Source organism: Pseudophryne corroboree, chromosome 1, assembly GCF_028390025.1.
Source record: "Pseudophryne corroboree isolate aPseCor3 chromosome 1, aPseCor3.hap2, whole genome shotgun sequence".
NCBI lineage: Eukaryota > Metazoa > Chordata > Amphibia > Anura > Myobatrachidae > Pseudophryne > Pseudophryne corroboree.
The window spans coordinates 538892375-538908382 of NC_086444.1; the positions used below are offsets into that span (position 1 = coordinate 538892375).

The 16008-nt window shown below is 45.5% G+C and overlaps 1 protein-coding gene across 4 annotated transcripts in view; it reads right to left on the reverse strand.

Annotated features, from left to right (window-relative positions):
* The window catches only part of TTC39B (tetratricopeptide repeat domain 39B), a 214380-nt gene that overhangs the window by 90820 nt on the left and 107552 nt on the right, over positions 1-16008 (reverse strand). Inside the window, exon 1 of one of the 4 annotated variants that reach the window (XM_063914074.1) lies at positions 15331-15641. The exons of the other annotated variants lie outside the window; for them this stretch is intronic. The gene's annotated coding sequence lies outside the window, so the exon portion shown is untranslated. Of the gene's footprint in view, positions 1-15330; positions 15642-16008 lie in introns of those variants that run through there. 4 annotated transcript variants of the gene reach the window in all.

Here is a 16008-nt window from a genome sequence, read left to right on the forward strand (position 1 = left end):
GTGGTTCAAACCAATATGATTTGAGGAATCCCAACACTACGTTGAGATCCCACGGTGCCACTGGAGGCACACAAGAGCTGTATATGCAATACTCCCTTGACAAACGTCTGGACTTCAGGAACTGAAGCCAATTCTTTCTGGAAGAAAATCTATAGGGCCGAAACTTGAACCTTAATGGACCCCAATTTGAGGCTCATAGACACTCCTGTTTGCAGGAAGTGCAGAAATCGACCTAGTTGAAATTTTTTCGTGGGGCCTTCCTGGCCTCACCCACGCAACATATTTTTACCACATGTGGTGATAACGTTGTGCGGTCACCTCCTTCCTGGCTTTGACCAGGGTAGGTATGACCTCTTCCGGAATGCCTTTTCCCTAAGGATCCGGCTTTCAAACCGCCATGCCGTCAAACGCAGTCGCGGTAAGTCTTGGAACAGACAAGGTCCCTGCTGGAGCAGGTCCTTTCTTAAAGGCCGATGCCACGGTTCCTCTTGGAACAGACATGGTACTTGCTGAAAGCAAATCCCTTCTTAGCTCCCGAGGCCATTAGTCCTCTGTGAGCATCTCTTGAAGTTCCGGTTACCAAGTCCCTCTTGGCCAATCCGGAGCCACGAGTATAGTTCTTACTCCTCTATGTCTTATAATTCTCAATACCTTGGTTATGAGAAGCAGAGAAGGGAACACATACACCGACAGTTACACCCACGGTGTTACCAGGACGTCCACAGCTATCGCCTGAAGGTCTCGTGACCTGGCGCAATACCTGTCCCATTTTTTTTTTTGTTCGGGCGGGACGCCATCATGTCCACCTTTGGTCTTTCCCAACGGTTCACAATCATGCGGAAAACTTCCCGATGAAGTTCCCACTCTCCCGGGTGGAGGTCGTGCCTGCTGAGGAAGTCTGCTTCCCAGTCGTCCACTCCCGGAATGAACACTGCTGACAGTGCTATCACATGATTTTCCGCCTAGCGAAAAATCCTTGCAGTTTTGCCACTGCCCTCCTGCTTCTTGTGCCGCCCTTTCTGTTTACGTGGGCGACTGCCGTGATGTTATCCCACTGGATCAATACCGGCTGACCTTGAAGCAGAGGTCTTGCTAAGCTTAGAGCATTATAAATTTGCTCTTAGCTCCAGTATATTTATGTGGAGAGAATTCTCCAGACTTGATCACACTCCTTGTGTGACTGCTCCCCAGCCTCTCAGGCTGGCCTCCGTGGTCACGAGCATCCAATCCTGAATGCCGAATCTGCGGCCCTCTAGAAGATGAGCACTCTGTAATCACCACAGGAGAGACACCCTTGTCCTTGGATATAGGGTTATCCGCTGATGCATCTGAAGATGCGATCCGGACCATTTGTCCAGCAGATCCCACTGAAGAGTTCTTGCGTGAAATCTGCCGAATGGAAGCGCTTCGTAATAAGCCACCATTTTTACCAGGACTCTTGTGCAATGATGCACTGACACTTTTCCTGGTTTTAGGAGGATCCCGATTAGCTCGGATAACTCCCTGGCTTTCTCCTCTGGGAGAAACACCTTTTTCTGGACTGTGTCCAGAATCATCCCTAGGACCAGCAGACGTGTCGTCGGAACAACTGCGGTTTTGGAATATTTAGAATCCACCCGTGCTGTCGTAGAACTACTTGAGATAGTGCTACTCCGACCTCCAACTGTTCTCTGGACCTTGTTCTTATCAGGAGGTCGTCCATTTTCTTTGAAGACGAATCCTCCTTTCGGTCATTACCTTGGTAAGGACCCGGGGTGCCTTGGACAATCCAACGGCATCGTCTTGAAACTGATAGTGACAGTTCTGTACCACGAACCTGAGGTACCCTTGGTGAGAAAAGGCAAATTTTGGGACATGGAGGTAAGCATCCCTGATGTCCCGGGACACCATATAGTCCCCTTGTTCTTTGCTATCACTGCTCTGAGTGACTCCATCTGGATTTGAACCCTTGTAAGTGTTCAAATTTTTCAGATTTAGAATAGGTCTCACCTAGCCTTCAGTACCACCATATAGTGTGGAGTAATACCCCTTTCCTTGTTGTCGGAGGGGTAAATTTATTATCACCTGCTGGGAATACAGCTTGTGAATTGTTTTCAATACTGCCTCCCTGTCGGAGGGAGACATTGGTACAGTAGACTACAGGAACCTGCGAGGGGGGAAACCTCTCGACATTCCAATCTGTACCCCTTGGATACTACTTGTAGGATCCAGGGGTCCTGTACGGTCCCAGCGTCATGCTGAGAACTTGGTAGAAGCGGTGGAGGGCTTCTGTTCCTGGGAATGGGCTGCCTGCTGCAGTCTTCTTCCCTTTCCTCTATCCCTGGGCAGATATGACTCTTATAGGGACGAAAGGACTGAGGCTGAAAAGACGGTGTCTTTTTCTGCAGAGATGTGACTTAGGGTAAAAAACGGTGGATTTTCCAGCAGTTGCCCTGGCCACCAGGTCCCATGGACCGACCCCAAATAACTCCTCCCCTTTATACGGCAATACATCTTTGTGCCGTTTGGAATCTGCATCACCTGACCACTGTCGTGTCCATAAACATCTTCTTGCAGATATGGACATCGCATTTACTCTTGATGCCAGAGTGCAAATATCCCTCTGCGCATCTCGCATATATAGAAATGCATCCTTTAAATGCTCTATAGTCAATAAAATACTGTCCCTGTCAAAGGTATCAATATTTTTAGTCAGGGAATCCGACCAAGCCACCTCAGCTCTGCACATCCAGGCTGAGGCGATCGCTGGTCGCAGTATAACACCAGCATGTGTGTGTATACTTTTTAGGATATTTTTCAGCCTCCTATCAGCTGGCTCCTTAAGTACGGCCCTATCCGTAGATGGTACCGCCACTTGTTTTGATAAGCGTGTGAGCGCCTTATCCACCCTGAGGGGTGTTTCCCACCGCGCCTTAACTTCTGGCGGGAAAGGGTATACCGCCAATAATTTTCTATCGGGGGAAACCCACGCATCATCACACACTTCATTTAATTTATCTGATTCAGGAAAAACTACAGGTAGTTTTTTTACCTCACACATAATACCCTTTTTTGTGGTACTTGGAGTATCAGAAATATGTAACACCTCCTTCATTGCCCTTAACGTGTGGCCCTAAAAGAAAATACGTTTGTTTCTTCACCGTCGACACTGAAATCAGTGTCCGTGTCTGGGTCTGTGTCGACCGACTGAGGTAAATGGGCATTTTACAGCCCCTGACGGTGTTTGAGACGCCTGGACAGATACTAATTTGTTCGCCGGCCCTCTCATGTCGTCAACCGGCTTGCAGCGTGTTGACATTGTCACGTAATTTCCATAAATAAGCCATCCATTCCGGTGTCGACTCCCTAGAGAGTGACATCACCATTACAGGCAATTTGCTCCGCCTCCTCACCAATATTTTCCTCATACATGTCGACACACACGTACCGACATACAGCACACACATAGGGAATGCTCTGATAGAGGACAGGACCCACTAGCCCTTTGGGGAGACAGAGGGAGAGTTTGCCAGCACACACCAAAACGCTATAATTATCCAGGGACAACCTTTATATAAGTGTTCCTCCCTTATAGCATTTTAATATATATACATATCGCCAAATCAGTGCCCCCCCTCTCTGTTTTAACCCTGTTTCTGTAGTGCAGTGCAGGGGAGAGCATGGGAGCCTTCCCACCAGCCTTTCTGTGAGGGAAAATGGCGCTGTGTGCTGAGGAGAATAGGCCCCGCCCCCTTTTCGGCGGGCTTCTTCTCCGGAGTTTTAAATATCTGGCAGGGGTTAAATACATCCATATAGCCTCAAGGGCTATATGTGATGTATTTTTCGCCATACAGGTATTATACATTGCTGCCCAGGGCGCCCCCCCCCCAGCGCCCTGCACCCTCCGTGACCGCTGTGTGAAGTGTGCTGACAACAATGGCGCACAGCTGCAGTGCTGTGCGCTACCTGATGAAGACTGCGAGTCTTCTGCCGCCTGGTTCCGGACCTCTTCATCTTCAGCGTCTGCAAGGGGGGTCGGCGGCGCGGCTCCGGGACGAACCCCAGGGCGAGCCCTGTGTTCCGACTCCCTCTGGAGCTATGTCCAGTAGCCTAAGAATCCAATCCATCCTGCACGCAGGTGAGTTGAAAATCTCTCCCCTAAGTCCCTCGATGCAGTGAGCCTGTTGCCAGCAGGACTCACTGAAAATAAAGAACCTAAAAACTTTTTCTAAGTAACTCTTTAAGAGAGCCACCTAGATTGCACCCTTCTCGGCCGGGCACAAAAACCTAACTGAGGCTTGGAGGAGGGTCATAGGGGGAGGAGCCAGTACACACCATGTGATCCTAAAAGCTTGCTTTTGTGCCCTGTCTCCTGCGGAGCCGCTATTCCCCATGGTCCTGACGGAGTCCCCAGCATCCACTAGGACGTTAGAGAAAATATTATATAGCTTTTATAAAATCATGTGGTAGCACTATGTCTCCTTCCCCCCTCTCTCTCCCCCCCAAAAGTGCTTGCAGATGTACAGTACATACTGGTACTTTACTTTTCAGGAGTCTGTCAGCGCCGCTATCCCGCACTCTCTCCTGGCGGCTTAGCGGCTCTTAGGTGTCCTGGGCGGTGTGCGGCGGCTCTGGGTCACGTGATATCTGCGACCCAGGCCAGAGCACACAGCAGCAGAGAGCACAGACAGGAGGAGGAGGAGCGAGCGCCGCTGATGCTAATAGGCGCTGCGCTCGTTCGTCCGTCGGCTGCTCCTCTAGCAGCTCCTGCTGCACTACGGAAATGTCCTGTGTGAACGGAGCGGGGGTCGGGGGACAACGGAGCAGCTGTAGCTGTAGGTGCCGTGCCCCCTTCATGGCCAGGAGCCTGGCGGCAACGGACTCCGCTGCCTCCGAGAGTTCCGCCCCTGCCCGTTATACCAGAATAGGTGGAGGCAGTTTATTAACAGAACTTTTCCCATTCATTCCAATGGCTCCAACATTTCAATTCTACACGCTGAACACTGTGTGGAAACTTAAGTTACATGAAATGGCCAATTTAAGGAAAGGAAAACATTACACGCTTCTTGATGAGGGTTTGTGTTCTTGACACAAGCCAATATCAAGGAATAAAGAATATACTGTGGGCCTAATTCAGACCTGATTGCAGCAGCAAACTTTTTCTCTAATGGGCAAAACCATGTGCACTGCAGGTGGGTCAGATGTAACATGTGCAAAGAGTTAGATTTGGGTGTGGTGTGTTCAAACTAAAATCTAAACTGCAGTGTAAAATTAAAGCAGCCAGTATTTACCCCGCACAGAAACAATATAACCCACCCAAATCTAACTCTCTCTGCAAATGTTATATCTGCCCCCCCTGCAGTGCACATGGTTTTGGCCATTAGAGAATTAGGCCCTGTATTTGGCACGCAAACTGCAAGTCAAACTCTCATCAGAAGCATGTGCAAACGTATTGTATGGGGTTGGGAACAGAATGCCAGCAGTCGGGATCCCGGAAGTCAGAATACCGACCACGGGATCCTGGCCGCCAAAATGCTGGCAGCGGGGCAAGCGCTAGAAAGCCCTTGGCGGGCTCACTGCGCTTGCCTTACTGCGGCCTCGGTTCTATTCTCACTCTATGGGTGTCGTGGACACCCACGAGTAGGAATATTGTATTATGTTTAATAACAGTTTCTTATATAGCGCAGCATATTCCGTTGTACTCTACAATTAGACCAACAGTAATAGAACAAAACTTGGCAAAAACAGACAGGTAGGAAGGCCCTGCTCACAAGCTTACAATCTATAGCCTTGGTGCAGCTGTTGGCATTATCGGCGGTCGGTATTCTGACCACTGTATGCATACAGGTTAAACATGCGGATTGCTTTGCATTTTGATGTAAAAGCAGTGAATAATGGGCCTTATAGACCAACCTCTCTTTTCTATACTGCATATGTAAATATTGTACATCATACAGATTACATGTAAAGGGTAAAGAAAAATCCTCTGCAGCATTCTGTGTTGAATGCGAGTTTTGCTCTTTCAAAAATCTTATTACAGACTAAGGCAATGATCATGGCCTGATTTTAGGGCCAGTGCAAGGAGTCTCTGCACCCTAGGCAAAGCTTCAGCCTAACGCCTCCTAACCTGCAAACCCCACCACCTCTCGGATGGGAGATGCAGGTGGACTACGGTGAATTGCATCATTATCCATATACAGAGAAAAGGGACAACACTTAAGGACTTTTAGAGTGAAAAAAAGTGTATTGCAAGTAGAGTCACAATTTTGTGACATTGTTCACAATATAGTCTCACATTCAAATCCATGAGTGACGACCATTCTTTCTGCCTACGTATACATGTTAGCTGGCATGTTAGGAATTGTATAGGACACTGAGGCCAATTTCACATTTTTGCGGAGTGGCAATTATATAGAAATTGTGGCAAGAGATGTATTTTACCACCTGGAAATAACCCTAGGGAATGAATACTGGCTTGTGCCGCTGATAGATTGTCTGGTGGAAGCCACTTACAGGGTCCCGGGAATGGATGGAAAGAGGGTAGAAGAACCGGATTCCCATCCATTGGGTCCAGACCATGTCTTATGGGCTTCTCAGCCCAGGAAGCCGTTTCATTAGTCATCACCTGGCTGCTGGGTTTAAAGCAGAGTCTATACCACATGTCAGGCTCCCGACGGCAGTTAGTGTCCAGGCAATAGGCTTGGTAGGGACAGTGGGATCCAGAAGAATTGGGCGCTAGTGTCAGGGTTCCTTATTAAGGGAAAGGGAGTGAGGAAGGGCCTAACCTCCCCGGTTGTTTTGCTATAGACCCCTGATCTATGATTTAGGTTTTACCTTGTACTTGAGCAACCAGAATAAAAAGGTATTTGTTGTTTTTGAACAAGCCTGGAGTTAGTCGCCGGTGGAATTTTTGTAGCAACACCTCGGTTACAAAATTATATTATAATATATATTTATACATACACACACACACACACACACACACACACACACACACACACTACATCTGCATACGATGTCTGGTGGGGATATTTACATATATTCGTAATACTATGCTCCTTATTGTGTTTCATCCTCCCCCCATCTGTAAGTTCACTACTGCCGCCCGCCCCCACCCCCCCCCTCCATATGTACTGTATTGTGCTCCAGTGCTTGTGTTTTCTCTATTATGCGGTTTACAAGTGTAAACCATCCATCGGGCCGTAAGATCTGTACTGTATGTGGTCCCAACCTAAAAGAGGTTTCCTTGTTTTTTCCTCGTAATTGGCTTGGTTGTTCTTACAGGAGGCAGAAGCATTACAGCGACGCTGCTAGGTGCAGACATGTAGGTTCTACTTGCTGCTGGAGAGCTGAGATCCAAGGGCCTGGAGTTGGTGCATCAGAGCTATGAGTGTGGGGATGCCCCTCGAGACCCATACATCCGCCTCTTATGTGCCTTCACATTACTTGATGTTACACATGTCAGCACGGAGGAAGCGCTGAGACACTGTTACAGCCTGATAGCTGCAGCTGCACTGATTAGACCCGCAGCAGCAGCCAACACAGTGTAAAAAGAGGAGGCCACATACAGAGACAACCTTCAGTTTTTGCTAGATTCATTCAGAAGCGCCCTCTAGGGGCAGGTACCCCTAAGCAGCCACCTAAAGCTGCCTAATGGTAGAGCCGACCCTGCCTGAGTTATTAAAGCGGATTGGCTAATTTCAGATAATTATACTAATGGGAGTGACCTGGCAGCCAGCCAACAAAAGTGTAACTAGAACAGTTCTGCATCCACCACCAAACGTACTTTCTGTTCCTATAGCAGCAGCTCATGACTTCCACTGCAGCTCCCCTTGTAGATCCAGTGTACATAAACTTTCTATCGGCAGATGTTGGATTGAATGACATCACCACAAAATAACCTTATCTATTAAATAAATAACTTAACTTATCTAGAAATAACGACACAGACCACTGAAATGCCATTAAAATTGGTCAACCGTTATTTATTTATAATACTTAAACTAATGGTGGGTACACACGGATATATCTGCAGATCAATTGATCTGCAGATATATCCATCTATGGACGGATCGGGCAGTGTGCTGTGCATACACACTGCCCAATCCGTCGGGGACTAACGTCATGAACTAGGTGGGCGTGTACACACGTCCGCCCAGTTCAGCTGTCAATCACCGCCGGCTGCCGCAGCTTGTGTACGGGCAGTCTGCTGGTCGCCCGTACACACACACACACAGCGATGCGCCAATATATCGGTAGATATATTGGTCATCGTCTGTGCTACAGGGCCAACGCGATATGTCTGAACGACGGAGTTCACAGACATATCGCCCATACACACTGGCCGACGGACCAGCGATATATATGCCATTCAATAGAACGGGCAATATATCGCCCATTGTGTACGGTCCTTAAGTATGGTGGCAAATAAGAAACGGCCAGATCACCAGTGACATTACGACTTATTGCCGCAACACGTCTAAGACATGAGTTTATATCACTCATTGGCTACGCCAATAAATGCTGAGGCTCCAAATCTCTTCCCAATACACCATAATAGGGCCGGCCAGACAACCAAGCCCAATGACCCCCCGGTAAGGAAGGCCACAGTATACAATGTATTGGGCAAAGAGCGCCCTCCGAACAGCAACGCAATAGCCACTGTAACAGCCAGTGCCGTTTCTTGCGGCGGGCGAGCACGGGGCGCCCGCCGCGGCACTTTACGGGTCTCGGATTCCCCCTCCTCCCTTTTCCCGAGTACTCCTGCTCAGGGGGCGGAGTTTCGCGGTATGACGCGGTTGCGTCATGACGTCACAACGCAACAGCGTCAATCCGCGAAACTCCGCCCCCCGAGCAGGAGTATTCGGGAAAAGGGAGGAGGGGGAGCCAAGCAAGCTGTTAAGAGGAGGCGTCGGCGGCCGGCGCGGGGAGATCTTCACATGTAAGTTGTTCATCTCTCTCCCCCCCTCCCTCTCCCTTCCCCCCCCCCACTTGACACTTGCCTGCCGTACTGCATAGAATAGGGACACTTTCCTGCCGTACTGTGTAAAATAGGGACACTTTCCTGCCTTACTGTGTAAAATAGGGACACTTTCCTGCCGTACTGTGTAAAATAGGGACACTTTCCTGCCGCAATGTGTAAAATGGGGACACATGCCTGCCGCAATGTGTAAAATGGGGACCCGTGCCTGCCGCAATGTGTAAAATGGGGGCCCGTGCCTGCCGCAATGTGTAAAATGGGGGCCCGTGCCTGCCGCAATGTGTAAAATGGGGGCCCGTGCCTGCCGCAATGTGTAAAATGGGGACACGTGCCTGTCGCAATGTGTAAAATGGGGACATGTGCCTGCCGCAATGTGTAAAATGGGGCCATGTGCCTGCCGCAATGTGTAAAATGGGGGCACGTGCCTGCCGTGCTGTGTAAAATGGTGACACTTGCCTGTTGTACTGTGTAAAATGGGGGCACGTGCCTGTCGCAATGTGTAAAATGGGGGCATGTGCCTGCCGCAATGTGTAAAATGGGGGCACGTGCCTGCCGTGCTGTGTAAAATGGAGTCGCGTGCCTGCCGTGCTGTGTAAAATGAGGACTTTTTTTTTTTTTATTCTGTGGTGGCTGTGATGAGATCAGATGAGGACACGCCCACCTTAACAAAGCCACGCCCATTTTAATGAGGCCACACACCCTTGTCGGGAGCACGCGCGCGCCGAAGGCGCACGCATACTTTTCCTCTTTATATCTATGGGGGGGCGCATTTTTTTTTTATGTGAATGGGGGGGGAGGGGGCGCATTTTTAAATCTCGCACTGGGAGCCAAATTGGCTAGAAACGGCCCTGGTAACAGCCGTTCTTTCCCGCCACCTATAGGTTGACAAACCCCCAACCGGCAAAGAAAAAATGGGTGGGGAAAAAAGGTGACTTTGGGAGGGAGGGTAGGAAATCCAAAAGAGAAAGTGGAATACTCCTTCCTCCACAAAATGTCCTCTAGCTCCTACCTAAACACTCCCACTATTCTAATAGCCTCCTGCTCCCAAACTGTTAACTGTTTGCTTACCTAACTAAATTGTGCAAAGATCATACCTTGAAGTTTACGGTCACTTGCGCTATTTAGCACTCGCTCTTCATTACCTCACAGTAGCCGGACCATACAGCATTTAGTCTTTTTGGCATCAGCAGGTCAACATTATCATTAAAGAGCTGTGTCACTGTCCTGGTGACTGCAGCTTTCTTATTATTATTACTGAAAAAGCTCACAATCCCTCCTGTAGGGAAGCAGCAACTGCACATCTTACAGTATCACTGCTCCAGGACAATATCACTGAGGCAGCTAAACATTGCTTATCTGGGTTACCAAGACTAAAAAAAAAAAAAAAAAACCTGCAGCAACAAGATAAATGAATCCTAATTGCTGTCTGAGAATATATATTTAGGTTCCAGTATGTTATAACAATAACAAAAAAAAACAGTGTCCATAATTGTTAAAATGTGATAAATTAAAAGGATTATTAATATATCCTATAACCGTAAAAGACCCATCTGAACAAGGCATTACTGGCCAATAATGATATCGCTGGGCTAAAGCAACTGCTCTAGCCTTAGTATTATTGGCCAGAAGTGATTTATTCTGGAGGGATTACTACTTCAGTGCTGCATAATGACCAGACCAAAACCCATCAAGGTCAAAATATGTTAGATGTAGTGTTTTATAATTGCAACTAATTTCAAGGAATTTAAAATCTAAACCTTTGAACTGTCCAGACTTCTATTTCTTAAACTAGACAGTTGTTTAAGGAGAGATGTTTTATCAGCTTTCCAGTTCATGATTTGTGATTTATGCATGTCCCAATTTATTCTAGCAGTTAATACACAGCTAAGGGATCAGCAATTAATCCCACATCTGCTTCATCAAAATAGTCCAAACTACAATAACTAAAGCCAGGGCAGTCTAATCCCAAATAGTTACATTAAAAATCTGTATTTCGTAACACACAAAACAACACATTGGGACTACTGACCTTTGTGCAACTACTGTAGCACACTAACTGCTAAATATGGTAATCAGACAGTCCAACTTGAACTAGATCAGTCTAAATGAATTTCTGACTGTTGGCCATTGCAGCACATTTGTGATCGCCTTTATTTATCCATGACAGTTTGAGGTTTCTAAACTTTCGCCTGATAAAAAAGGGGGAAATTAGCACTTTTTAGGTCTGCATTATTGGAAAGGTTTATTAAACTTGGCTTGCAAGGACGGCACATTGGAGAAGAGGTTGTCTCAGCGGGTTCAGTATGATTTACCGACAGACACAATACTGACTGTCATAATCCCGACAGCCATTAACCTAGTGTCAAAATACCGACATTCACTATGCAGACATGTTCAAAATGCTGACAGTTGGAATACAGACAGTTGGAATGGCAACATGTCAAAATACAGACATACGTTTTTTGGGGGGGGAGGGGGGAGGTTCGGTCAATGTCGACATATGTTGACATGGACACCGCCTAAGTGTACCATTGCGCTCGCCATGCTTCGGGTGCGGCGGTACCTCGCGTTATATTCCTCGTCCAGGTCCTCTGGGATGGGAAAGTATGAACAACTCTGTTTTGGGGCGAAAATTCCTTGAAAAATGCATGTCAGCATTTTGACATGTCAGCATTTCAAATGTAGGTATTCTGACTATGTCAGCATTTTGAACATGTCGGCATAATGAATGTCAGTATTTTTACCATGTTGGTATTTTGACTGTCGGTATTGTGTCCATTGGTAAATCAACTGCTACCTGTCTCAGCAGAGCACTTTCCCCATTGTGAAGCTTTTGCCATAACACAATAGAGGATATTTACTAACGAGGCAAGCTAAGCTTACAGCAGCTTGGTAAATCGGGTCAGACCGCAAACTCTATTGAGAATAATGGAGATTGTGGTCTGCAAAATTAGTTTTCCTTATATTTATGCTCTTCCTAAATAACCCCAATACTTAAATTATGAGGGATCTGCCATTCTGAATGATTGTCAGCGCCTTAAACATGCAACATTTAATAGTAACACAACTTAATGTTCTTACCAAATGAAAATTATGATGGGTACTACAAATTTACTGTAATAAGTATTTCTCCATGGAACGCACAAGACAGTACTTGAGAGACACGCGGCGCTGATCTCCATGTACATCAATCATTGACTCTGGATAAGGACATGGATACCACCTAGTGACCACTTCTATCCACATAAGAACTTTTACAGCCTTATGGACCTGCACACTTTACAGAATAGTAATATAATATTTACAAGTGCATAGTTTGTATTGTACTGTATTGTTTTCATGTACATATGACCTTTCTTTATCCTTGATAATAAAGCATTATTTACCATACACATTGCTGCATTTCCCAATGAACTCGCACAAGGGTTTGAGTGCATATTCCAGTTACCTCTTTTCAATCTTCAATATGTCGGGATAATCTATGTGATCAGATGCCCAGCCCACCCAAATAGTTCTTATCTTCATAGCGTAGGTACCCACCACATTCATCTCTTCCCGGTATTGCTTGCATGCAGGCCATATCACCTACTGTTCTCAGCAACATCAGCAATACTGCAAACTATAGACAGCACATATACATACAGACACACATATACATACACACACACACACACACACACACACATATATTTGCATCTAACCATTATCAGTGTGCACTTGCATGTACCATATATTAGGTGGAAAATATACACCTGTGCAGAGTACAGTTGTCTCAGCACACACTCACTGTGCGGTGTCTATGTGAAAACATCCCACTGCAACCCCGTTTCAATTTGGCCTTAAATGTAAATAAAAATGTGCACAATCTTTAGCAGTGGGCACTTGGAAATGATGCCATCTCCAAGCACTACTGAGGCCGCCAATCAGTTCCTATTGGGTATTATCCGGGTCATGACTTCCACACTGGAGGCCACCCAGGTCGGAACCAGAAATAATCCCGAGAGAGAGAGACCAGGGTCGAAACCCTGGCAATTCTGACCCAGGTAGACCCTTTCATGCTTAGTCAGGACCTTGGTCGCCCCCTGTTTTTTCTCTCACTGTGAAAGGCTGGGTGTAGAAGCAAAAGTGGCAAAATTATATTTCAGCTACTTGTCTACACTTATTTCATAATAAGAATGTTTACAGAAACAAATTGTATGTGTGATGAGGCTTATTGCGTACATAATTCACAAAATAAAACTATCTGTGCCAGTAAGCTACCTAACGATATCACCTACCCAGAAACAAAAAATAAATAAATCTCCCCCTATAAGTGTAAAACACCCAAGCCTAGGAAAGGGTTAATGTGGCTAGCCCTCAGAATGTTATTCTGCAGGTAACTCTCTCCTACACTTGCTGAATGGGTGTGGTATTGAAGGTCGACCATTATTAGTCAACAGTAACTAGGTCGACGGGGATTCTAGGTCGACATGAGGTTTTTTTATTTTTTGGGGTGTTTTCGCCGTACAGTGACCGGGAACCTCAATTAGTGCACCGTTTCGCTCGCCATGCTTCAAGCAAGGTGCCCCGCTGCGCTCGGCACAGGTTACTATTCCCAATCGTAGTCCACGTGGATCGTAAAGTATGAAAAAGTTCAAAAATATATATATATTTTTTTTTAAAACTCTTGTCGACCTTTTAGCATGTTGACCTAGAGTCCCTGTCGACCTAGTTACTGTCGACCAATTGTGGTCAAGCTAGACACTGTTGACCTATGTCTTGTTGACCTAGAGACCAGATACCTTGCTGAATACCTGGATCATACTGCATAGGAAAGGGTTAATGTGGCTAGCACTCAGTGTTATCCTGCAGGTAACCCTCTCCTACACTTAATGAATACCGGGATCATACACCACAGCATCCTATGTATTTAAGTAACCTCTCCACATCTCCATGCTCCACACAAGTCTATCTTCATCACATTAATTATTATCCATGCAGGTCTAGAACATGGTTTAAAGAAAAATAAAAGTATCATTTAACAAAAGGAGTAAGAAATATAATCAGAACTAGCAGATTAGACTGAAACATGACTGAATGTGACATGATGTGGCTGCTGCTGGCTCAGCATATTGCTCTCACCAACACTGCATGACATTAATGATGGACAGCTCTTGCCATCTACTACTTATGCAGCTTATCAACTTTCCCTGATTTAACTACAGGTTGAGTATCCCATATCCAAATATTCCGAAATACGGAATATTCCGAAATACGGACTTTTTTGAATGAGAGTGAGATAGTGAAAACTTTGTTTTTTGATTGCTCAATGTACACAAACTTTGTTTAATACACAAAGTTATTAAAAATATTGTATTAAATGACCTTCAGGCTGTGTGTATAAGGTGAATATGACACATAAATGAATTGTGTGAATGTATACACACTTTGTATATACAGGTTGAGTATCCCATATCCAAATATTCCGAAATACGGAATATTCCGAAATACGGACTTTTTTTAATGAGAGTGAGATAGTGAAAACTTTGTTTTTGATTGCTCAATGTACACAAACTTTGTTTAATACACAAAGTTATACAAAATATTGGATAAAATGACCTTCAGGCTGTGTGTATAAGGTGTATATGAAACATAAATGCATTCTGTGCTTAGATTTAGGTCCCATCACTATGATTTCTCATTATGGTATGCAATTATTCCAAAATATGGAAAAATCCCATATCCAAAATACCTCTGGTCCCAAGCATTTTGGATTAGGGATACTCAACCTGTATTACTTTTCCCTGCTAATTATGTTGATAATCTTCTATTTTCTTTTGTTGGACACCACAAGCAAAGGCTGTCTAGTTTCTCAGGGCATATTTCTTCTGCATAAGACTGAACCGCATCATCCCTCCCCCAGCAAGCAAGTCTATTCAAGTTGATGCATGCAAGATCATAAAAGGTCCCTGATGAGGCTGTAAGCAGAGGGAGGGTACATGGAGGAAGTGCAGATGCTCTGCATGACCTACCAGCCTCAGTAGTATAAAAACAATTCTATTAAGCATGATGCTTCCGGACTTCTTTTATAAACACATGTGCAATGCAATGACATAACATATGCAGGTATAGACCAGGAATACAGGAGGTGGTGGGCAGCAGGTAAGCAGAACAGCAGAGAAAAACATACTGTACGTCATACAATAACACACAAAATAACAAAAGTAGCTCTGTCATTCTGCAAAGCTTTTTTTAGAAGGTGTTTCCATTCATCTCATTCCAGACATTTTCAAGGTGAAACGTGAAGGTGAAGAGGTAGATCTACAGTACTGTATACAAGTTATTTTCTATTATGACAAAACTGGCAATGCAGAATCAGGCACTATACTTACACAGTGAAATCTGTAGACAGGTTTGGAAGGAGAAAAAGCGTTTTCACAATGCAGGCTGGATCCTGCTTCCTCAGGTCTCCCACTGGCACCAGGATATTTAGGTTATGTATATATGCATAAATCGATATATACTGTACTTTTTATGTCCAGGAACCAACTGGGCAGTGATAAATTAATCACGAAGAAGAACTGAAGAAGCAATATTCACAAGGTAGCAGCTGGCTTGGCAGGGGATCCCCATCACAGCACTTGAAGCAAATGTCAACAGAATTAGCAGCAGGTCGATGATGGTACACTGGATGATGCTGTTTCGTCTTTGCTCAGAAGGGATGCTGGGAGATTTCACCAATCTGCGATGCAGCCTAATATAACCCATCTCTCCAACTACAGGGCAAACGGAGCACACACACTTTATTGGTGCCTGGATATCTGCAGTATCCGCACACTTGAGCCTAAATGTAATCATGTAGATCAGTCCATTCAGGTTTTACACTCTGAATGATGAAACTAAAATACATTGCTTCTGTATGTTCAAGAACTGTCTGTTCATAAGCAGGAAAGAATTGTGAAAAGCATCAGACTGTTTTATTCAGATTACAGAACAAGGAGCATATAAACAAATAGCATTTTGTGAGGCAGATGTACTAAAGAGGGGTACACACGTGTGAGATGTGTGCT